The 25,354-nt window shown below is 33.7% G+C and overlaps 1 long non-coding RNA gene across 1 annotated transcript; it reads right to left on the bottom strand.

Moving 5' to 3' along the window:
- Positions 1 to 22,909: 22,909 nt before the first annotated feature.
- On the bottom strand, positions 22,910 to 24,744 carry LOC117173104. The gene is made up of 2 exons (XR_004467107.1): positions 24,612 to 24,744; positions 22,910 to 23,148 (listed from the first exon to the last, which is right to left on the bottom strand). It is a non-coding gene; the product is annotated as an uncharacterized LOC117173104 (long non-coding RNA).
- Between the last annotated feature and the right edge of the window lie 610 nt (positions 24,745 to 25,354).

A 25,354-nucleotide genomic window follows, 5' to 3' on the forward strand; every position in this document is an offset into this window, starting at 1 on the left:
CGGTATCAAAAATCACCCATCACGTCATGGTTGAGCCATAACCTCAAAAAATGACGAAAAATCATAACTAACCTAACTTAACCTCACGAAACACAATTAAACTGATTGTGTTGTCCCGTTGTGTTTGCGATACCGTTTGAATCAACTTGGGCTTAAGCTGCAAAGAGGTCAAACCTATCCTAACCTAAAAAAACCTGACCTAACCTAATCTAACCTAATTTAATTTCACGTAACACAATTAAACTCATTGTGTTGTCCCGTTGTGTTTGTGGAACCGTTTCATTCAGCTTCGGCTTAACCTACATAGAGGTTTAACCTATCCTAACCTAACAAAACCTTGACCTAACCTAACCTAGCCGAATTAAATTCAACAACACGTGTAGCTATGTAAGCGTACGGTTTTCAGTCTTAAATGTGTGCTATATTTAATAGATTAACTCGATCTTAACCTACAAATGAATCTAACTTAACAGAACCTAACGAAATTTTGCTTAACGCAACACAACTTAACTTAAGCGTTCGCGTTGTAACACAATAAAATTCATTCCATTGTACTATAGGTGGTTAAAACCCATTTCAATTAACCTGACAGTGTTTGTATCAATTAAAATGTAGAACTGTAATTTAAACATGCAAATGAATAAGAGTTTTATTCAAAAATTTTTTCTCTCTGCTTTTCTTAGACTTAGGGGATATATTTATACTATACGCAAGAACAGAGTTGCCAGCGTAATCGGTTAGGTCAGGTCAAGTTTTGTTAGGTTCGGATAGGTTAAACCTCTATGTAGGTTAAGCCGAAGCTGAATGAAACGATACCGCAAACACAACAGAACAACACAATCAGTTTAATTGTGTTTCGTGCGGTTAGGTTAGGTTAGGCTAGGTTAGATTTATTTCTAGATTAGGCCCGAGTTGACCCATTCGATGTAGCACATATTTGCTACTGGGAAAATATGCTTTCAGAGCTTTACGTGTAGTTCAATAAATTTCTGTTAATTTAGGTTAGGTGAGGTCAGGTTCAGTTGGGTAATGTTATGTTAAATAAGTTTATATCAGGCAAGGGTTGATCCTTCACAGTTGTCGACATGTTTTTGAAGTGAAAATTTGCATCACTGGAATTATTTTGAAATTTATTTGCCTCAGTGCATGATTTTTCGGCATTTTTTGAGGCTATGGCTAAATCATGACGTGATGGGTGATTTTTGATACCGAATTTGAATTCAGCGCCCCAAAATCCATAGGAATACGTGTGTCTTGTTACCAGATCCGCACACTTTTTTTGTGTGGCTGTGTAATTATTCCAATCCAAATTATTCAGTTTCGAAAATTGGATTATAACTTCAAAGCCTTTGCAATTAAAAGGTTTTAAATTAGAGAAATTTGAAATTAAAACAATTAAAATTACAGTGTAATTATTTTCTTTTAGGAGCGTAAAAATAAAATAATAATTATTAAAAGAAACTAGTTTATAAATGTAAAATTCAAAATCTCAGTTTTTGTAAAATTTCGAATATTCAAATTTCGTCAATTCAAATTATTTAATTTTCAACGCTTTAAATGAAATCACTTATGATTCTGTTATACATTTTTTTCAGCTTTAGGATATAAATAATTTAAAGCTGCAATTAGTAGATTATTCGACCCCAAGTGCGAAGTCACATACGGCCCAACAGTGGCCCATAGTCGGCAAACATATTGCCGAATCTCGGCTGCCATTATCGCGCCAATTAAGGAATGATAACTATGGCCTGCGCTTGGCAGCCAAGGTTTGGCTGCCATTGACGGCCCAACACTGGGTACCAGTATTGGATCAAACCTAGCTGCCATCGTCGTGCCATTTCCGGATTGATAACTATGGCCTTGACTTCGCAGCCAAGGCTTGGCTGCCATTGTCGGCCCAACACTGGGTACCAATACTGCTATAGTCTAAGGTCTAAGGATGTGACAAAAAAGGTATTAAAAAAATTAATTTTAATTGATTGTGAGCACTTTCAATATAAATATTAATGATCCTGATTAGATTGATTACATATATTATATTTTAAACATTATGTTACAAATAAAATTTCTAAGGCTACGGGGTATCGAACCTACATCTATACACCTGAATCTACTGCCTAGCAGTCGGAAGTGCTAACCACTACGCTAAACCGACAAGTTGAAACTGTGTGGAAAAGCCATCCTCATGAGCTGCAGTTGAGAAAAGTTAAAGAACCAAATTTTAAGCTCTCTTTTTCTAATTATTTATTATTATGTGACGTTGTGTAAATATAAAATACACGAACTGTTAACAGGAATATCAACATAATAATTTTTAAGTAAATAATTTAAATTGATTACAATTTTTCTTCGCGTAATATTTCGTTTTTTTCCGTTGTAGCCTACTTTACAACTTTGTGCAATGGCAGGAAATGTAATTTTTCATAAATATTAAAAATTTTTAATGACAAAACTTAACAAATTTCATCGGGAACTTGGATAATTTTTCAATAATTTGTTTTATCTTTATTGTAAGTTTTGTTTATCAGGTGCTAAAAGTGAGACTTGGAGAAATAAAGTGCTGATTCTGGGCCAAGCATCGGTGGAAGATCGGCAAATATAAATTGCCGATATAGGCTGCCATCACTGGCTCAACATTGAGCCGATTTAAATATAACATGGTTTACCGTGGTAAAAGTTACACTTGGCCCAGTAATATCCCGTCACTGGGCCAGACTTTGGCTGATCCTCGTGAAACATGGTTGCCCATAATAAAAGTGAGACTTGGCGCAATAAAGTGATAATACTGGGCCAAGCATCGGCGCAGAATCGGTAAATATAAAAAACTAATATAGGCCGCCAGCACTGGCTCAACTATGGGTCGATTTAAATAAAACATGGTTTGCCGTGGCAAAAATGACACTTGGCGCAGTAATGTGCATTCACTGGGCCAGACTTTGGCTGATCCTCGTGAAACATGGTTCCCCGTACTAAAAGTGAGACTTGACGCAATAAAGTGCCGATACTGGCCCAAGCATGGGTGGAGGATCGGCAAATATAAATAGCCAAAATAGGCTGCCAGCACTGGCTCACCGCTAGGCCGATTAAAATGCCGATATTAGCCCAATAACTTTAGCTGACCTTTGGCTGCCGAAATTGGACCAACACTGGGCCATGTATTTAGCTCCGGTAATTCGCACTTGGGATGTCAACCCTCGCTAAAAATTGGAATAAATGTTGAGCCTTTGAAATCGAAAATTTGTTATAATGAGAGGAATTTTAAATTGAAAGGTTTTAATATATTTTCAATTTAGAACATTCAAATTGAGTAATTTTATAAACCGAAATTTCAAGAATTGTATTGTTTGAAATTTTTTCATAGAGTTGATAAATTAAAAATACAAGCATTAATATTTTTTAAATTTTGAATGTGCCTCAAGTGCAATCTGATAAATTTAAATTATTTAATTTTGAAAGTTTTGAATTGAAAATTGAAATGCAGAATTCTAAATGTTTGTATTTGGGTATTATCAGATTTTGGAGGCCATTAATTTAAGCCTAATCAAATTAGAAGGCCTACAGTTGTCAATTTTACGATATTAAGCCCTTATATTAAAAATCAAATTAAATTTCAATGTTAAAATTTTTAATTGTTTAGGATTTGATTCTTAAATTCAGAATTTTTTCAATTCTTTACATTTTTAATTTTACAATTTCAAATCTTTTTTCTTTTATTTGAATAATCGAGAAAAAATATTACATTTTAGTAGACAAAACTTTTTTTACGCAAAAAAATTAATTTAGGAAATACCCCGTGCGCCAAGGTGAACAATCCGTCGAGAGGGAAAAATGGATCATGCCAAATCTGCCGTTTGCATAAAGAAACCCACTATCTTCATTTAGACGTAAGGCTTCTTTACGTATGCGTTGCAACGCAAAAATGACCCTTACGTCAAACTTTCGCGCGTAACTTTTTTCTCCAAGACGGCAGAAATAATCACGGCTTATCACATTAAAAAAAATTATTTGATAACAAAATTTCGTCACTTATTTATTACATGAAAACATTTGTTCTTGTTTACAAGACTTGAGAAGTGAGAAAAAAATCTTGATGGGACTATATTGATTTTTGAAGAAAAATAAGCCTTAAGCATTATAACGCTTGGCGTAAATAATTAAAAAATATCTTCCTTTTTAAATTAATAAACTGAATATTAAAATGGAAGTTTTAATATTGTCAGAAATAAATATACACTTTAACTTTAAGTACCTAGATGACAGTTTTGACTGGTCCTGTTCATTGTAATTTTTACATTATGTCTAATTGTCTACCGTGTTATGAATTGCAGTTAGAAGAAAGTTGTGAATAATACAATAGAGTGGAATTAAACTTCGATTTCCAATAAAGATCTTTGAAAAGGTGTATATAATCTTTGAAAAAATAAGTCTAACAAAAAAGTGCCAGATCATGTATTTTTTGGTTTGATTCATAATTTTATTCAAATATGAAATTCCATCCAAATTTCTTTTTAATTATGCAAGAAATAAACATTGTTAATATCTTTTCCAAATAAAAAAGTGTTTTTTTTTGCATGATTGTTGTTATTTTTCTTTAAAAAACCTTTTTTGTTAATAAGGTAATTAATTTATAATGCATAAGCCTTTAAAATTTTATAAAAGGAACTGAAAGTTGATCAAATATTTAAATTACTATAAAATAAATTTATTTACGAACAAATTTAAAAGAGCAAGCTTTTTAATAACGGAAAGAATTTAAAATAATTATTTTAGCAAAATCAAAAATTTTGAATGGACTTAAATATGCAAACAGATAAACAAGTAAATGCAAACAGAAGCTTAATCGACCAGCTGGAAAGTATAGTTTTCTATACATGACCGGTGGAGAACATTTTAAAGTTTCAACTTATTTTTCTCAATGAATACAAAATAAAGAAATAAAAGAAACAATGAAAGGAAACTAAATAAAAAAACTAAGGAAACTTATATATTTATTAAAAATAAAATAAAATAAAAACGGCGTCAAATTCTTTTAAAAAATATAGACTATTAAAGTACATAATAGTTCTGTGAATTAATATCAATGGTGTTAGCTCAGATATTAAAATAACAAAAGGGCGAAAATTATGGCAATTATGCTATTAAAAAAAAATTAAGCAAACTGACATTTTTTCTTCAAGTTAGATTTCTGGAGCAGGGAAAATGACATTTTGTAAGATTGAGTTACTTCTTATTTCAATTTGAAAAAATGGTTCATATTTATAACATGGCCTTAGCTAAACTGTAAAAGCAAGATGTAATTTCCGTTGACTTTCGAAAATGCTTCTTACACTTTACAGCTGTTAAAAAACTCATATACCGCTAAATTCACAAATATTTAAAAAATGCAACATTTCAGAAGACATTTGTCCAGGTCTATAAGGAAATTTAGGAAAAAAATTTTTATAAGTTTTTATAAGGAAATTTCTTTTCAGAATTGTTATTTCTTTAACCAGAAAAAAATAGTAAGGACATATTCAACCAGAATTCTGGTTGATTTGACTAGACAGTTTTTTTAGTTTATTTAAATTTAAATAAAACTTAACTGTATCTTCAAATTCAATTTTCTACTAATTTCCAAAAAAATTATAAATTAAATAAAAAATAAACTTTTTAATTCAAATTTGTTATTACTATTTTATACTAACATCTTTGCTACATTTCGGGCATAAATTTGATTTCAAAAAGTCTTTAGAGTTTTTGAATTCCTTCAAGACCTTTTCTACACAATTAAAATTATTTTTCCATTTACTTATAAAGTAAAATTAAAGTATTACCATTTTGGATTTCAAATGCACTATAATTTGGCGCGACCGAATATATGGTTGCCTGTCGCGCCACTACAAGTATGTGGAGGAACCAATCGGTACATATCGCGCCTCTACAAGTATGTGGCCGAACTAAAAGCAATGTATATATATATATGCAAGACCACAAACTTGCCTGCCGCGCTAACTAACTGCCGTTCAGATTCAGCCTGTGTTTATATGATCACACTCAGAGTTCTACCTTATCGGCGGCCGCTTTGAAAATCTTTGACAAATTAAAAATTTAATTCCAACATTCAAAGTTACTTTAAATCAATCTAGAAAGAATCAGATGATTTACAATATTATTTGTAGTTTCAATTTGAGTCCCTACTTTGGTAATTTACCGGTAGAAAATTTGTTTTGGTTTAGCGACGAAGACTAAATGCTAAACTGTAGCTTCAAGAAATATTCTCGAATAATCATTGTAGTTTCTGCTTTAGCTGTAAATATTTTCACAAAGGCTTATTTTGTTTCAAAAATAGTTTAATTTGAATAAAGACTTTAGTTGTAGCAAAAAACAAACTTGTAAAAGCTTCAAGAAATAAGCAACAGATGTCTCTACGATATCGAATCAGATTACAAAATACGAATAATGAGCTGTTCCATAAAAAATTTATTCTACTAAACGTTGAACTATCTAGTGATTATTTAATGAATCAAGACATTAAACGATTTTTTTCGTATTTTAAATTGAATGCATGCATTTAATATTTCCTGTGACTTAAATAAATTAGTAGTAAAATGTTCAAGATTGCCAGTATTTAGTAAACACGTATTAACCTCAGATTGAGATTTCGAATAAATAATCACGATCATTTTGCGAGTTGGCCATGATTGTTTTGCATTAATTGTTTTTTCATAGGTACAACATAGTAAGATTAAATAAAAATAAACACAAGAAGAGAAAGCAATTCTTTTTTTCAGAGGCATTGGTGGAATATCGTAATGATACTTGTAATGACAGTTTGATCGTTAGCATTTTCTTACCAGGCAACTTTTATATGACGGCAGAGAGACAAATATCGTGGGCATTGTCAAAAAATACTTCAAGGTTCATCTCTTGTTGCAATTTTGTTGTCAATTTAATTACTGGGTAAGTTTGATGACCCCTAACGTACAGATGTTTGATGATAGAACAACTTTTTGGATGTTCAACGACGATTATGAAAATAACCCAAATTTGGTCAAATAAACAACTACAATACTCTTAAGGAAAATAAACTGTTACGAAAGTTAATTTTCTCTTGGAGATTTTGTTGGTATTCTTCATCTGTAAAATTCGTGTATACATGTGTCCTGATAGTTCGTAATTAATTCTGTTAGAAATTTTTTTTTTTATTCACCTAAAGAAGCTTAGAAACCATGATTAGACAGCCTTATTTTCTTACAAGAAACTAATTCTAAATTTTTCTACAGCGACTAGTGCAGATACCAAAGAATTGTTGATCTTGAAAAATTTTAAATAATTCATCGTTACATCTGTCACGAAACTTTCCTAACATATATCCTCAGATCCTTCCCATCATCCCTGTGGAACTAGCTGATCGACGAAGTTCTTCTTCCTTGATCTTAATTTCACATTTTTTTAGAGTTTAATTCTATATCCGTAAGCTTCTCGAAGCTTCTGACATTCGGCAGACTGAATACACCATCTTCAGTTTGTTTTTCTGGGCAATTGTAGTAGCACACTCACTGTCATGCATGTTCTGGATGAATCTGGAATGCCTCAAAAAGACCCATGTATCAATTATGAAGATCTTCGGGAAAAGAGTAACATCAAAAGATATTACTATTAGATCCTCAGAGTGATAGCAACCTTCACGTGATCCGGATTCAAAAAGAAAGAAGTCTACAATGCCAATGATAAATACTTGGTTATCATCTTCCAGCTAATCGCTAATTTCTTCTCTGTATCTTAATTATGAGGTACATGCAATATTTCCAGCAATCCAGGTTTTTAAAAGTTAAAACCTGAAATATCAAGCTGCGACTGCACAACTGAAGCAGTACATGAGGCTCATACAACTACCCCGAAAAAAGGATAATTAATCTGGGGATAATTAAGCTGGCGAAAAATATTATTTTTTAAAACAAACTTCCATTTTCTCTGTTAGATGCGATGGTTGCTCTTCTAAAATTTGAACTCTTCTTAAGGAACAATATAATTGTCATGGCTAATACATATGGAGATTGTCTTGATTTTATCGCTACTGTAACGGTTGCAGTTTCCACACGGTAGGGAAACGAAGTATGTCACCTAGAAAAGGGTGCACCTTTTGCTAAGTTCAAGTTTGCAAACTCTATACGCTGGAGAGGGCTGACTTTTCTAGGACAATTCATCCCTATCCGATATTGTGGAAACTTAAAGCAAATTGCGTTGGAAATACATGAAACGACTATCATCCTCAATGCTCAATAGCGGCTCTTTATTATTCATTTAGTGTATTTTACAGTTTATTGGGTTAGTTTCAGAATTTATTTTTTGAGATTTAAATTTACTTTATATGCAAAAATAAGAACATTCAGATCTAAAAACTATCTATATGCGCAGCCGTATCTAGTATCTTATTTGCTATTCATACTGGCAGATTTATATCCACCATTTAAGAAATCATATAATCAAAAAATTATTTTAAAAAACTTTGGAGAATTGATTTACAATATTATAACTTTTTGTACGGCACTTTATCCTATATTTGTATGAATAAAATAGGGCGGTTTAGCGATTTTAGATAACATAATTTTTTTATAGATAAATTCAATCCGAACCGAAGGCGCGTTATAATTATTTTTCTGTTGAGTCTTTCAAAAGAACTAAATTCAAGTTAATATCACGTGGGTGTCACGTGGCTTAGAGATTCTCATAATTTTCTATCAATGTGATGACATGGCCTTGATGAAAACTAAAGAAACTCGTGATAAAGAGGTTAGGCCACGGTTTGCTGTAAATTTTGACTATTTTGATATGATAGCTTTATTTGTAAAGTTTTATGTGGCCAAAATAGTTCACCTGTTGTAATATTTGGATTAAGAGTCATTAGTACGTTGAAGGAAAACAGCAAGTAAAATTATTAACACATTTTTAAATCGTACATGTTTACGGATTGTTCAGTAAACATGACTACATTTGAGTACTTTTTTAATAAATTCTTTATAAATGCCACAAATAAATCTATGTTCGGTAGATTTCCGCTATTGGCTTTTACGAAACCGTCCTTTGACATCTTTTTGAAAAATGTTTGCGACTTCTATTTTCGATGTTCACATAACCAAAACAAAACATCGGCACAGAAAAATATATTAGCGCAGAAAAAAACTGAACTTAAATTTTGTTGCATGTAAAATTTGCCGCTCATGAAGTTTACATGCTATTTGATGAAAGTTTATCCTACGATGGATTAAAAGCTGTCGTCTGCTACAGCATTTTTAGCAGCAATAGGAAAACGGCAAAGTATGAGTGAATTCGAGCTATACATCCGGACACCAGATTTAAAACAATAAAGAAAAAACAGAAGTTAGAATTTTTGCAGGTAAGTCTTTCAAACGGTTAATAATTAAACATATTTCGGCGAAGGATTCACTGAGGTTAGCAGAATAATTCTGATCTTGTCTACTGCGTCACGATGAAGTGAGCAAATTTCGGTAACACATGTACAATCAGCAACAGAAAATAGGTAAAAAAATGTGTACTCACTGATATATCTCCTCCAAAATAAATTAGGCTACTGTAGAGGAATTACAACTTATTTAATAGCATTTAGTAAAAAGCTCAAAAAGCAACTGACATACGGGAATCTCCAGTTTTCTTCAATTTAATGAAGTTCAATGCCGATAGATAGCGCCATCAACGCAATTCTCGCTACATCGCGAATGAACATGGAGTGATTATAAGGCGAAAGATTATCCAGGAACGCCAGTGCAGAAATTGCCCAACTTATTCCCGAGTTCCGATCTGGGTCCGATCGGATTTTCCACATGTGGCCGCAAGAGGCTGATGCTGTGGCTCGCGTCTGTACCAACTGGGGTCGGGTTAGGCTAGACAAGACTATATAAAAAGTTTTCTATTATCGCTGTGATATTGCTTTTCTTTTATAGAATTTAAAATGCCAAAAGCAAAAAGTAGATTGCGAGTTCGGAATCACAGAATTGTTGGTGACATTTCTTATAACCGCAATCAAGGCAAGTAAATTTAAATTCGCTAGAATCAACATCGCAATTCATTTTTCGCTTCTGAAGATTTCCAGCAATGTATTCGAGAAAGCGTCGTCATTTTGAGCGCATTTACTATTTATGCAACTAAAAAAAATTTTCCAGCATTTTAGATTTTATATTTTGTTGCTGATATTGTGAAAATAGAGATTACCTCATACTAAATGTATGAATTTTCGGATTAGTAACATTATAGATTAAATGCTTTTTATATTTTAACGAATATAACCTCACTTTTTAAATCTCAGTCCACGTGCACCATGTGCATTATTCAATCAAAAATTATTCCAAAAGAATATTAGGAAAATTCAAAAATATTTATAATTAATATTCATTTGTGTGTATGCGTGTGTATCTGTGTGTGTGTGTAAAAGCTATAAATTTGAGCATTGTTTGTCACACCATAATAGTTGAAAAAATATTATTATAAAAAATGTTGAGATTTCACTAATTATAGAAATAAGAAATTAAAGGGACCATATCTGGGCCAGATCGGGCCCACATTTTGGATGCCCAGATCTGGGTCTGTCGGGTAGGGCCTTCCATTTACGGTCTGGCGCTAGACAGATTACCCTATCGGGCTCACATTTTTCCGGATCGAGGCCAGATTGGCGCCCCACTGAAATTTCTGCACGGACGGTTAAAAATTGGAAATTATCTTCGATTCATGTAAAGTTTATCCATCGAGGTTAATTTTTGTTTCGGAGAATCTTTCAGCCGAAATCGATTTGAACTTTATCTTTCGTTTTTTCTGTGAGAGAATCATTGACACATAAGCTGTGATTGATGGAAAATACGACCCCTTTGACGTCAAAGGGGCCCTCCAATCAACATCGTGATAGAAAATTCATATTTCCACATTAAATTATAAATGGTAAAAAAAACGTAAAAACTATTTTATTAGCGTTTTTAAAATTAGAATTATATATATTATAGATTCATTGATTGGAAAAATGATATCTGACTTTGGAAACAACCCTATTATCTACACTGAATTCTTAAAGATCAGGAAGTGTTTTATGTTCCCATTTAACGGAAACTGCAAGCAATTTTAATCTATTAAGTGCAAGAGCTTCTCAGGATTTCAAATAATCGTTGATTATGCTCATTGTAGCGGATTTAATCTATCTGGAAAATAAAAAAGATCTTGCGTTGACAATGACATTCGTGTGAGTATGACATTATTTTTCAGCTTATAACAATATCTATATTCATATTTGCTGGTTAAAGAGTATTTTATGGGACTGTAAAATAATCCATCTTCTGATTTCGAATAAACGCCAAAGATGTTTTAAAATTAAGTTTTCTTCCTTTTACAATGCCGACTAGTGTTTTGAGACTAAAACTATAAAGAGGATGTGAATTTTGTTGACTTATTATATATATTTAAAAATCAAGGCTTGAAGAATAGGAGGATTGTTTTGATGGCGAAGAGGGACGCCCTTTGTGGAAAACAATGGGTTGTGCGCATCGACGCATGGGCAGAGAGTGGCAAGGAGGGTGAAAGATGGAGAAATAGGGTTGAAGTGGGGGAGAAGAGCCAAGCACTGGTGACAATGGAACGCTTATAGGAGGGTTGGCTATTGTAATAGGCTACCGATGCGCCTGCTTGGTAGAGCACCTATAGGTTTGAATTTTCTACCCTTTCCGCCTGATTAAAATCTTTCTTTTTTGCGCAATCCACTCTTTTTGTACTAGAGAAATTTTTCTGTTATTTATTTAAAACAAGGTGTTGAATTAACTAGTTATGACAAAGCAGTTTGTATAAAAAATTCTTTTTTTTTACACATTCTTCTTTTGTTCTTTTTGTAAATTGTCATGATCCGTGACTGTACAAATAGTTTTGCAAAAAGTTTATGCAAAATGTACGTTATAGAAGTTTGAGCATGTTATTGATTTTACTCTCACGTACAAATTAAGGAAGGAGTTGTCACGCCCCGCGACATCAATTTAAAAAACACACAATCAAAAAACCAGGCAAAGTGATGTCAACATTTTAAAAATAGTATAATTATTTCAGCCAAGATAAACAGAGAAGTTCAATAATTTCGGAATTGTTCAATTAAAACACTAGTGGCATTAAAATTAATTAAGTTTTGATGTTTCTATGTTGCATATTAGGTTGCTTGCCAAAAATTAGATCATATCAAACAATACAATTTTCAATGCACAAAAATATTTAAGCTAAACACAGAGATCGTGCAAATATAAAGCCATAAGAAAGGAAGGAATATATTTGTGATTGATATGAATTGTACATGTTGCTGTTCACGTATAGAAAAAAGAACCTTATATTTGACTGAAAACCAAGTTAAATCCGCTGATCTTTCAGGAGCGTATATATGGACAACACGACAATTCAGTAAACGTTGCAATTATAGGCAACTAAACATGACTATCATTTATGGTTACCAGTGCCAACTCTCAAGTGGTGCTCACCTGTGGATCGGTAGATTTTACCCATCCAGCCGCTATTCTGCACAGTTCCTTCATGCTTCAATTACGAATTATCTTGTCACTTTAACGAATAGTATAAACTATAAAGAGAGCTAAGTTACGTTAAAGGTATAAACTATATTTTAGACAGCACTATAATTTGTGAAAAATGACTTCTAAAAAATAATTAATAAATAAGCGCACAGTTAATTCTTATCTATATTTTTGGATATGCTTATAATTAATCGGTATTTGTTATTTATAACGTTTATAATACAATTTAAATTTAAATTTTGAAATGCATTTGTAACTGAGGGTGGCGACCTTGGGAACAACTTCAGAATATGTGCTCTCAAGTGTACGCGATCTGTGAATAAGCTGTGCCATCCAAAATTGCGTTATTTTTTATCAAACCACCCGTTGCTTGCAAAGTGAGAATATGGAGTAATGTGACGACTGTCGCAGTAACGGACCCGTAGCATTCATCGATCCTTCGGCAAGGTCCACTGCGCCAAAGATATCTTTGACTGCGCACCACTATTTTAATTTCGAGTTAGTGGATTTTACACATCTTACAGTATGTAATACTAGGGAATAGACGTTTATTTTAATAAAAATAATCGTTAAATCAATCTTAATTTCATTGTGACATTTTCGAAATGCTAAGTGATTTTGACATTTTCATTCCCTTATTATGATTAGTTAATACTGTTACTCTTACAAGAAACCCTCTACATTTCTTATTAAGTAAATATTACGTTTCTTTTTTGTGCATGTAGTTAACATAACAGAGTATGCGACTATGATAAACTAAAAATTTCAAAAATCTTTTGAAAATACAGGCAGAAAAGATAAAAATATTTAAAAATGTCTATTTTTACAATTTATTTGATTTTGACTTCAGTTTTCCAAAAAATTTCTCATTTTAAAGTTTGATAAAGTAATATAAAGTTTTATCGGACATTTAGTAAAAAGTATTATGCAAAACTATAGGGATCATTGCATACTTTTATATGAAATCAACGTTATTAATTTTAAGAAATTTACGTTAGGTTGTCGACCAGGTTAAGTAGTAAATTTCTGATAAATTTTGACCAGTATACGGGTCAAATAATTTCTGGAGCCACTACCATTACTCACCAATTACGTCAACCCACGGCAGATCGTTTTTTGTTTTTCCTATTTCCCAGGATGACACATATCAGCATCTTAATAACTTGTGCACCTTTTTTAACTGTTAAGTCCAATCAGAATAATTATTCTTGAATCTTAACATAATTTAACAAATTGATCTTATGTTGTCAACCAGGTTGATTAATAAATTTTTGCTATTAAATTTGTTCGATTACAGTGGTCAAATAATTTGTGGAGAAACAAGACGGCAACATAACATAAATGAACTAAATTATATGAAAATTCAATAATAATTCTGATTATAATAATTATTAGTTGAAAAATGTTTACAGGTAATTCAAATGCTGATTTCGCCCCCTGGTTGTTTGTCCAGCATACACTAAATAAAAATCTTCTGAGATTGCACTCAGGCCGACAGGTGGCGCCCATAACGCATTGCTTGTTCTAGGAAGAATGAATTCACGAGCACTTCGGATACTTGCGTTTATTTCAGTAGTTACATGTACAAACTGGACTGACGTAAATTAGTGGTTAATCGGACGGTGCCCGAGTGCCAACAGATCTGTGTTCGGAGCGGAGCGATTTCATCGAGCGGATAGAGGACCCATGACTATACAGACTGTATATGGCCGACACGAAGTAAGTTTCCATTCTATAGGGTCCCCACAGATACTTCCCCCTATTTTTGTTTAAAAAATATAGTTTGTAATTTTCTCTAGCAAACAGTGTTTACAGATTATAACTATTTACAGTGAACATATAATATCACAGATTACCATCTGTTCGCGTAGAATCGTCAGTTGTATTCATAAATTACATGCGAGTGTTTTAAAAATACGATCCGTTTTTAATCACTGAGATAATTCCTCAAATAGTTATTATATAAATGTCATGACTCGTGCTTATTTCACATTTTGCTCTTATGCTAGCTAGTTAATTTAGAACAGAGGAAAAATTTATTACATTCGATCTACCAAAAAATAAATGTAGTCTTAACGCGTTATAGCTCGAAACTGTTCCTCCTTACTGTTTCAAACAGTGAATAAATTATACATTTTTACAAGTTAAAGAGTTTGGAAAAAATTCTAAAGGCACTTATACATTGAAAGTTACCTTTTTCTTACGCGTGTAAGTCCTAAGAGGCAGGGCAGCGTTGCTCGCCTCTCCTAACTGATTAGACTCATTCAAAGTTCCAACTTCACCACGGATGAAATGCGCAGACTTAATGTTCTCAACAGATACCTGTCGAGATGAGCCATTCACCTCAATTTTAAAAATTTGATCCGACGTTCTATTTAATATTTTAAAAGGACCTAGGTACGGTCGCTTGCGATACTTTCTGGTGAAATCACGTAAAAATACGTAAGTACACGAGGTCAAATCTTTGAAAACGAAAGGTTTTCTTTTGTGTCTGTCTTCTACTGGTATGGGTTTTACTTTCCGCATATATTTGCGGAACTCCTCTATGAAAAACTGATGGTTCGGAGTAAAATCTTCCGGGAGAACAAATTCTCCAGGAATTCGTAAAACAGTGTCGTAGACAAACTCTGCCTGCGATGCACCAATGTCGAGAACATTCTATTGAAGTCCCAGAAGGACTGTAGAAAGAGATCTTGATCATTCGCGGTCTGTGTGACACATAATCGCGCCCTTTAAAGTTCGGTGCCACCGTTCAATGATGCCGTTGGACGCGGGATGATGTGCTGTGGTATGAATTTTGTGACAGCCAACGAGCTGTAACAATGCTATGAATATACGTGATTCAAATCGGCTCCCTTGATCAGTGGTCAATGTTTCCGGTGAAACGAATTTTGAAACCCAGTTAAAGAAAAACGATCCAGTTATAGTTAAATCTTCGATGTCACAAAGTCGTATGGCTTCAAGTTATCGAGAAAGGCGGTATATAATAGTGAGACCATATTAGTAGCCGACACTAACAGGAAGCGGACCTATGATGTCGATATGAACGTGCTTAAATCTGCCATCTAGAGCGGTAAAGTGGTCAGGAATGAGCTGGTTGTGACACGACACTTTAAACTGTTGGCAAGCTATACAAGCTTTAAACCAAGTCGAAACGTCTGGACGCATACCATGCCACACGTAACGTTTGCCGATAACACGATGTGTTACCTTGGCACCAGGAGGTGCAAAATTATGAATAAGATCAAATACACGACGTCTAAAAGATGAAGGAATGTATGGACGCAAGGCTTCGCCCGTCAGATCGCAATACAGTGAAGTGTGATCAGGACCTTATTGGACTTTTTTGAAGTTAAGAGAGCATTCTGGATCAAGAATTAATTTTTTAAAATTCTTTATCTGCTGACTGAGTTAGCGCGAGGTCCATTAAGCTAAATTCGGTCGGAAGCCGAATGTTTTCAACGCGAGAAAATGAATCTGCTACGAGGTTCTCTGGACCGGCAAGGTAGGCGATGTTAGTGGTGAATTGAGAAATAAAGGAGACCTGTCTCTGCTGTCAAAAGGATATTTCTTCGGCTTGTTGCTTAAACATATGTACAAGTAGCTTGTGATCGGTGACTATTATGAAGTCTTGACCTTCAAGAAAATATTTAAAGTGTCTAATGGCCTCATAAATAGCCGTTAACTCCCGGTCATACGCACTGTAAATCAGTTGAGCAGAGCTGAACTTCTTTGATAAGAAAGCGAGTGGTTTCCAGTCACCACTAAGCTTTTGTTCGAGTGATGCGCCTATTCCATAGTCGGAAGCATCGGTCACGAGTCGTGTCTCAGCGTTATTGCATGGATGGGCTAGGAACGTCGCGTTAGTTAGGTCCTTTTTGGCCTGTTCAAATGCGGATTCAGATTCCGAGTTCCACTGAACCGGCCGCTTGGCATTCCTACAAGAATCACGAAGATAATCGTTTAGTAAGGCGTGTGTCTCGGCGGCATGAGGAATGGAACGACGGTAATAGTTCAACATGCCTAAAAATCGACGTTATTCGATCACGGTCTTTAGTTTCGGGTATTCGACGATCGTACGCACTTTCTCAGATGTTGGAGAACAACCATTAAGTCCGATGCAATAGCCTAGGCACTCCAATTCAGATTTTCCAAATTGGCACTTCGCTAAATTAATTCGTAAGGAAAAACGCTCAACATGATCAAAAACGATACGTAGATGACATTCATGCTCTTCCTAGGAAGAAGAAGCGATTAGGATGCCGTCTATGTAGACGAAAGTGAATTCGAGATCTCCTAATGCACGGTTGATGTATCTTTGAAACGTTTGGCCCGCGTTTCGAAGAACAAAAGTCATCGCTGTGAACTCGAAAAGGTCAAAAGGAGTAATTATAGCGGACTTCTGTATATCTTCTGGCACAATAGAAATTTAATGGTATGCTTGATGTAGATATAATCTCGTAAAGACAGTTTTTCCTCGAAGGATGGTCATAAAGTTAAAAATGTGCAGACTTAAATCGGCAAAAGTCGCCACACACCCTCCATTCTCCCGTTTTCTTCCTAACCAAGTGAATCGGTGAAGCCCAAGGGCTAATAGATGGCCAACAAATGCTATTGCTGATCAAACCCTGAACGATTTCCTTAGTAGCGGCCAATTTGTCCAGAGGTAAGCAGCGGAGCCGTTGAGATAACGGTGGTCCAGATGTTATAATGTGATGTCTTACATCATCCACGAGAGGAACCGTAATTGGTGCATTTGATTCCAATTCTGGGCACTCCGATAAAATGCTTACAAACTGATTAGTTATATCGAGGAGGTTTAATCCAAAAACGGTTGCGCGTTGTAAAAATCCTCGAATGCTTATACCCGTTGTTGTATCAACAAGGCGTGATTGGTGTAAGTGTTTGACCAGTTACAAATATTGCTAAAAATCTGCCCCTATAATTGGGTGAGGTACTGAGGCCACAAAAAAATCCAATTCGTAACCCTGCGAAGGCTTAAATCGATCTTCACGCATCTTAACCAAATGTTTCAACCCTAGTATCGTTTGCTGCGAACAATGCAAAATCGCTGACTTTATTGCTTTTGCGAGTATCGGAATCTGCCGGAATTAACAAAATATCTGACCCGGTGTTGATCAGAAAAACTACGTGGAGACGCTTGGATGCAACGCTCAATTCGACCGCCTCCAGGCGAAAATACTGCGCTAGTTTTCCGATTCAGAATCGGTTCTCCATTTGCATGGCTTCTGGCATTTGCTGGCCTTCACACCGAAACGGTCATGATAGAAACAGAGATTATGGATACCTGAATTCTTCTGGCGCGAGCGGCGCTGATTTGATGTAGAACGATTGCGTTTTCGAGAATTAGATCTAGGACCTTGATGTCCCAGCTCGTCCATTTTCGGTTTTACACGAGGCTGGGCTTCGCAGCATTTAACAGAACCGACTCACCGACACGCTATGTTTAAATGTGTCGCTCCCAGATGGGAGAGTGGTGGGGGCCGAAAAATCCCATGTCTGGAGACACTGTAATACAGTGAATTCCCTTGTTTCTTACTGGACGATTTCCATTTTATCGCGGTGTATCTGCTCGTCTTACCCTCTCCACTCGACTTCTCCTCACGTCCCTGACTGAGCGACATTGCTATGCCGGGCTTTTTCAGCGGGGGCCCCTTTATCCTAATGAGGCATAAAATGCCATACATAAAAATGTTATAGCTTTGCAATTACCTAATTTAAAATATCATATTCAGAATCTATGTTTTTTTTCGATTCCAACGATATGTAACCTGCAATTAAAATATTGAAATTAGACTAAGTTATGGCAGATATTAGTTTGTTTTGACCCTGACTAGATAGCATTATGGAATTTTCCGTAGAATAGTTGAAAATGCATCAGTTTAGTTGGAAAAAATTCGCCTGTTGACAATTTAATACTCATCCGGTGGAAGTAATGCTCTTATATTTTTCATATTATAATCTACTACAATCAGTATATTCATTTTAATTCTATTCCGTGGAAAGTGAAGTTTAATTTCATTTTAATTAATTGCCCTTGAGTTGAATACACTAGTATGGCCCTGATTTTTCAAAATCCTTTTTTTTCAACCCCTACTTCTGTTCGGTTGCCCAAGAATCGACCATCATTTTTAATATTATAAAATTATTGTATATGTCTATATGTGTATTGGGTAAAAATCCATATATTCTATTGAATTGTCAACAGGCGAATTTTCTACCAGATAAACTGATGCATTTTCAATTATTCTACGGAAAATTCCATAATGCTATCTAGTCAGTGTCAAAACTAACTAATATCTGCCATAACTTAGTCTAATTTCAATATTTTAATTGCAAGTGACATATCGTTAGAATCGAAAAAAATATAGATTCCGAATATAATATTTTTGATTTGCTGATTGCAAAACTATAACATATTTATGTATGGCATTTTATGCCTCATTATGACAAAGGGGCCCCGCTGGCAAAGCCGGCGCAGCAATCTCGCTCAGTCAGGGGCGTGAGGAGAAGTCGATTGGAGAGGGTAAGACGAGCAGGTACACCGCAATGAAATAGATACTGCCCCTCTTACTATTGCGACCACACCCGACCATACCCGAATACTGTCTATTTTTTCATGTAGTTCGGTCACTTTGGGTGTGAATATCTCTAAGAAGGAAAATGGTAAAAAAACTTGTACAGTGTATGTCAATGTGTCTTTATTTATCAAATTTGCCTAGCAAATTTCGATGTTTTTTTCTATACTTCAAAACCTTAAGAACTTATTTCCTTTTCAAAAAAATATTTATTTTCATAAACGTGACTATAAAGTGGTTTTCAAGAAAAAAATTTATCTTCAGTACTGCTGCACCTAGGACAACGAACAAAATGTAAAAAATATATTAATTTTCTGTCATACATTCAAAGAACCGGGCGAACTTTGAAGCACAGTAGTTCGCAGCTTCTGGGTTTTTAGTTAATTGTTTTTATACTATATATGTATATGGTGTTAATACTTTTCCTTTTTCAAACATGAACAGCTTTAGCTCTTTGTGGTAGGTGGAGTAGCATAGAAGATAATTGTTTTTCTTGTAAACCACTTAATACGCAGTTTCATAAAAATATGAAATTTTTGAAAAAATATAAGTTCTTGTGGCTTTGAAGAATTAATAAATTTTTTTTGAACTTTTCGATGCAAATTTTACAATACATGAGCTTCTCAAAGTTGATTTATCTACTCAAAGCGCATTATTTCGGTGCTTCCAGGCAAATAAAGGTTGATACTTCCTCATCAGATTTTTGCACAATAACCGCTAAGTATGCAATCGATGCAACAATAAAGACACATTGACATACACTGCACAGTTTTTAAAACCCATTTTTCTTATCTAAAATATTCACGCCCAAAGTGACCGGATTACTTGAAAAAATTAGAGTAGTAAGATTTAAGGGGACTCACTGCAATGAAGCACCCCGACTAGTGAGAGGCAAGGGGACTCGTTGTAATCACGCAACCCGCATAGTAAAAGGCAAGGGGACCCAAAAGGGAACATAATTCTGTGACGTCCACATCATTGTTCCTATACTCTATTCAACGAGAGAACGAAATTTCGAAAATACAAAATTTCGTTCTCTGCACGCAGCTTGTCAAAGAAAGGGAAATGTAGGTGTGCAGCACCACGGGCAAGGTAGCTCTAACGAAGGTCATAAAAAAATTCAGAGAGCACTTGGGTCAGTCTAATTAAAAAAATTGTGTTTCCTTTCAACAGCGATTAGCTGTACACCGAAGAAAAAAATTTGTTGACGCCTCCCTTAAGAAAGAAAACTGCGCGGCCGATTTCGTTCTCTCGTTGGACAGGGTGTAGGTAGTGCTAAAAATGGAAGGTATTCAAGGCTAAAACTGAATTCAGCCATTTTTGCATATTTAACCTTCGTTTGACCTTGTTATAGGCTTTAAAAAATGATAATTTCCCGCCTTTTTAAGTCCGGGGTCAAAATAACGGTTTCCATTTTAAAAAATCACTTTAACCTCTAAGTAACCTTGAAAATCCAAATGAAGGTCAGAGTCATTGGTACCTTTGCGTAATTCCCTTTACCCCTCACAACTTTTGCCTGAAACAGTTTGATTTATTTAGCCGCTATTTGAAGATATATCACACTGTATATTAACATAGTCCACGAAATACAGTATTTAAACGAGTTTTCCAGAATTTTACGAGACTTTCAGTGTTTTCATACCTTGACTTCAAAACAGAGGCATCACACTATGATTAAGTATCAGTTTTATATTAATTAAAGCTGATAAAACCTCGAATGTATGTTAAGTTTTACCTCTAGCTTATTCTACGCATAGTACCAGGATACTTGAAAATCTGATACTTCTAGATCCCATAGCTCAGAAACTAGTCATAGGAACTTCAAATGTTACACAACATTTTTATTCGGCATGCTGAGAACATTATTTTCCGAAAGTTTCGGCTAATTTGACAGAGACATTTTCGTAATCTATTATGTCTGGGGTCGTTTGAAATGTTTTGTTGAGAAATACTGTCTAATTTGCAGACCGTGAAATAAAAATTATTTGATTTAGGATCCTTTTAGTAAAAAAGCTAGAGAAAATGTTTGAAAAAAATTGAAAATGAACACAATATATATATGGTCCCATAAAATCTGCAGCGCTTTGATAATGGATAAAAATGAATTTCTGAAGGGCCGGAACTTGTTATTTCATTGGTTTTTTTCTTATGACATCATTTCTGTTATATTTCAAACAGACGAATACTTTATTTTTATTTAATATTTCTTTCCTTTTTTAAAAAATGAATAGAAAAAAGTTGTTTGCCAAAAGAAATCTACAAATTTATTATAAATAATTCTTTGATTGGACTCGTAGTTTTTGTTTTAATCTTAAAGAATGCTATTAAAAAATTAAGATTTTTGGAAAAATTGCACAAATTAAACAAACGAATTTAAAAAAAAAGAAGAAAAAAGGTACAATAAAATGTTTATCAACACATTTTTGTGGCCTAAATTAGATTTAAACATTTTATTTTGACTTTAATCCCTGCGACACACCTTTTGTCGACGGTTTGACTCTTAATTCTAAAAGTTCTATGAAAAAATGTAGGGGAGGCATAATGCCCGAGCGCGTAGCGTGAGATAAATATATTGTCGAGCACGAAGTCCGAGATTCAACAGGCGCGTACTCGAGGTGCGCTCAAACTTGAGAGACGCGAGCATAGAGCGCGATGAGAATGTGCCTGCGTTGTGAAATAATTGCCTGGACGTTATTTATTAAAAAATTGCAAAGCATCCAAACAATGAATTTATTCCTTCATTATTTTTAATAAAAAAGTTTTTATAACAATTTATAAAAATTAGAATATCAAGGAATTTACGATACAATTACAATTTTACAATACTTTTATTGTAAAAAGTTTTACAATCTATTTAAACTTCCCAAACCCTTAGAAAAATGGACCAATTTATTTCTATTTCACAAATAGACCACTGTTATAGGGGTTTCTAAATAAAATATCGTAATACCCTACCGAGAATTTTCTTTCAAAATAATTATTTTTTCTATTAATAGAATCTTTGCTTTAGAATTCAAAACGCAAATTAAAAACTTAAATTCAATGTTATTTTATCATTCTAAGATGTGCACAAAATTCGAATTAAGTTAGATATTTAATTATCTTGTACTGGGTATTACTTAATGTTAGAGAGTGTTGTTACTTATGATAGTTACAAGATGTTAACAATATTTTTAAATGAAATTAAAAGCTTTTAATACATTTTTTAAAAGCGAAGATTCTAGCTGAGTAACAAAATAGATTTAGTTGCACACAATATACAATAGAAAATATAGTTTTAAACATAGAAGCAACATATTTTGAGAAGGATGGAAAAACTGATGTTCGGTAAAAGAGCATATATTGCGAGGGTGGCTAGAATGAACGAGAAATGAGTGTCTCTTATGCAGCCGCGCAAGGAAAGTTTGGATCGTTAACGCGTTTAACGGAGTGAAAATAATGCGAGGATCGCGATTCCACCTTTATATAATCTTCATCTGTACGAACCTCTCCACGAACTTGTTAATAGTGTAGTTTACAGTGAAGCGTATTTTTTTAAAAATATTTAACTTTTTGTTACACATTTCACAATTCTATTACTAACAACTTTTCAATCATATTTATAACTTGTCCAGGCTCATTGCAACACTATTACTTATTTATAAAAGAGAAACTTTCAAGGGCAGAACACGACTTCAAACATTTTTGTTTCTTTCTTTAACAAGAAAATTAGATTTAAATGAAAGAAAAGGTCACGACAACAATTAACTTGTCAGGATGAATGTATTTAAATTTACTCTCAAACATATTAGCCAGCGCAAACAATTCTTGAACATTGTTAAAACAAGGTTTTTTTACTACGTATATAAATATGGAGCATTTTCTTCAATATTGATGTCAAACAGCAGTCCTGATTAAATTATGTATTTTTGCATTTAAAAAATCGATGACTCGAGATATTTCTTATCGATCTGGATTTCCATTCTGATAATTTCTTGTTAACAATTTTTTGTTTCTTCTAATCTCTGTAAAAAATATAATTAATGTTTTCTGAATCATACACTAAATGTTTTTGCTCAAAAATTCATATAGAAAAAAGTGGGAAGAATAACTTTTAATTATTGTAATTAAAAATGTAATTTTTTACATTTACGCAACTCCAGAATAAATAAAGATTTCAGCATAAAGTAAAATACCATCAAACGTATTGGTATTTCATTGCAGTGAACATTTTTATGTATGCTACTAATCTGAGAAAATGATAGGATGCTGTAGGATTATATTATTATTATTATGAATGTATATAATTAGAGATGCTGGTCGCAGACTTTTTTGATAGACTTTTTATCATTGGAGACAGAACTGCAAATTTCAACGAAGTTATAATCTGGCAGGCGTTCTATTCGTGATGTTAATCTGATCGTAAAGGAGTTTAATTAGACCCTTGGAAAACTAGTTTTTAACAAGTTTTGCTCGCCGCTAACGTGTTGATAAGACAAGAATGTTAAATTCTCTGTGCAATTAGATGCAGATCTGGTAACAAGTCCGTCTTGCTTTTGTTATGATATTTTTCCAGAAAAACAAGTGACCATTTTTATGATGAGAATACAGTAAAACCATTAGAAGATAAATAAAATTGATTTGAAAAGCGTGTACATATTATCTTTACTTTTTGAAGGAAATAATGACAGTCACTAAAATTTAAGAAGCAAATAACAAGGCTTTTTAAATTAATTTTTTATTCTAACTGACCATTCATATTTGAATGCCTAAATTCTAATTTTGTAACTTCTTGAATATAGAGTCTCTTATAAACGGAATAAAATAATTTCGAGTTTTAATTCATAAATTTCTAATTCATTATTATCCGAGTTGACGCACTTTAAATTACTTGAAAAAAGTGGAGAAGTGATCTATTTATATCCAAGTAGTGTGTGTTCATATTGTTACGCATTTTATTTTTAATTTTAACAAATTTAAAAGGTTCGATCCATAATTCTTAAAAACAATTTAGGTTACATTCAAGCGAATTGAGCAAATTTAAAAATTTCCAAAAATTCCATTGATTTCAGTAAAATTGGCGTGAATTTATAAGAATTTATAGGAAATGAGGTAAAATTCATAAAAATTCGAGTGAATTGAAAACAATTTATGACATTGACAACATCCATTGAATTCAGTAAGTTTGAAATGAGTTCAGAAAAATGTAAGGTCATACAAAAGAATTGGACAAAATGTTAAAAGATTCAAGGTGAGTTTTTAGATAGATTTAGATTTAGAGTTTTAAATACATTCTTTGAAATTCTTTTAAATTTGATAAAATCCCGTGAAAATCTAGGAAATTCTTTACGACCTCATCCAGTTTTGATAAGATCCCGTAAAAATAATTGAAATTCTTGAAAATTGCTTGCAGTTATTCGAATATCTGTGAAACGCTTTCAAATATTTTAAAATATCCTTAAATATGTCAAATTACTTTAACCCTTACTTGACACACTGGGGTACAAGCAACTCCGAACCCACATTTTCTTAATTTTGAATATCTAAACCTGAAGAAAATGGGCCTGTGACGTCATGTGTTAGTAGTTGGAAAGTTTTGCTGCCCCCTCCAGGCCGTACCATCACGCCATCCGTCTCTCTGCGACTGCCGTCCGAAGCAGAGCTGCCAGATCGTGGATGAAATTTGCCCCCACCATACCTATCCTTTGAGAGCTGCAAAACAGAAGGTGCATGATTACCACTGTGGGTTCGTATGTAAGCCGAAAATGCACGATTCCACTTCGGAGTTCTGCTGTGCGATGATTGCCGATCGGAAGGCTTCGGAAGACTTCGGTGGTCTTCTATTTATATCTCGCTCCCCATTTGAAAGAAATTGAAGAAATTGGCGATTTGGATGTTTTGCGTGATTCTTAATTTCATGCATGCGTCGATTTTCAGGTTATGTTTTCCAGGTGTACATAGTATGGATATTATTGCTATCACACACACAAATCCTTTAAAAACTCATACTGAATTATTGAAATCAATTGAAAATGCCTTGGAATCTATTAAAATGTCCTAATATATATCAAATCGTTCAAAATCTCATATGAAATTACTGTCAAAAATTGAAAATTCCTTGGAACGTTTTCAAATACTCTCAAATATTTGGAAACCTTCAAAATATTTTGAAAGACCTTGGCATCTTTTAAAGATTTCTAAAGAACTTTGGAATTTTTTTAAATAACCTTG

Source organism: Belonocnema kinseyi, chromosome 5 (assembly GCF_010883055.1).
Source record: "Belonocnema kinseyi isolate 2016_QV_RU_SX_M_011 chromosome 5, B_treatae_v1, whole genome shotgun sequence".
NCBI classification, from domain to species: Eukaryota; Metazoa; Arthropoda; class Insecta; order Hymenoptera; family Cynipidae; genus Belonocnema; species Belonocnema kinseyi.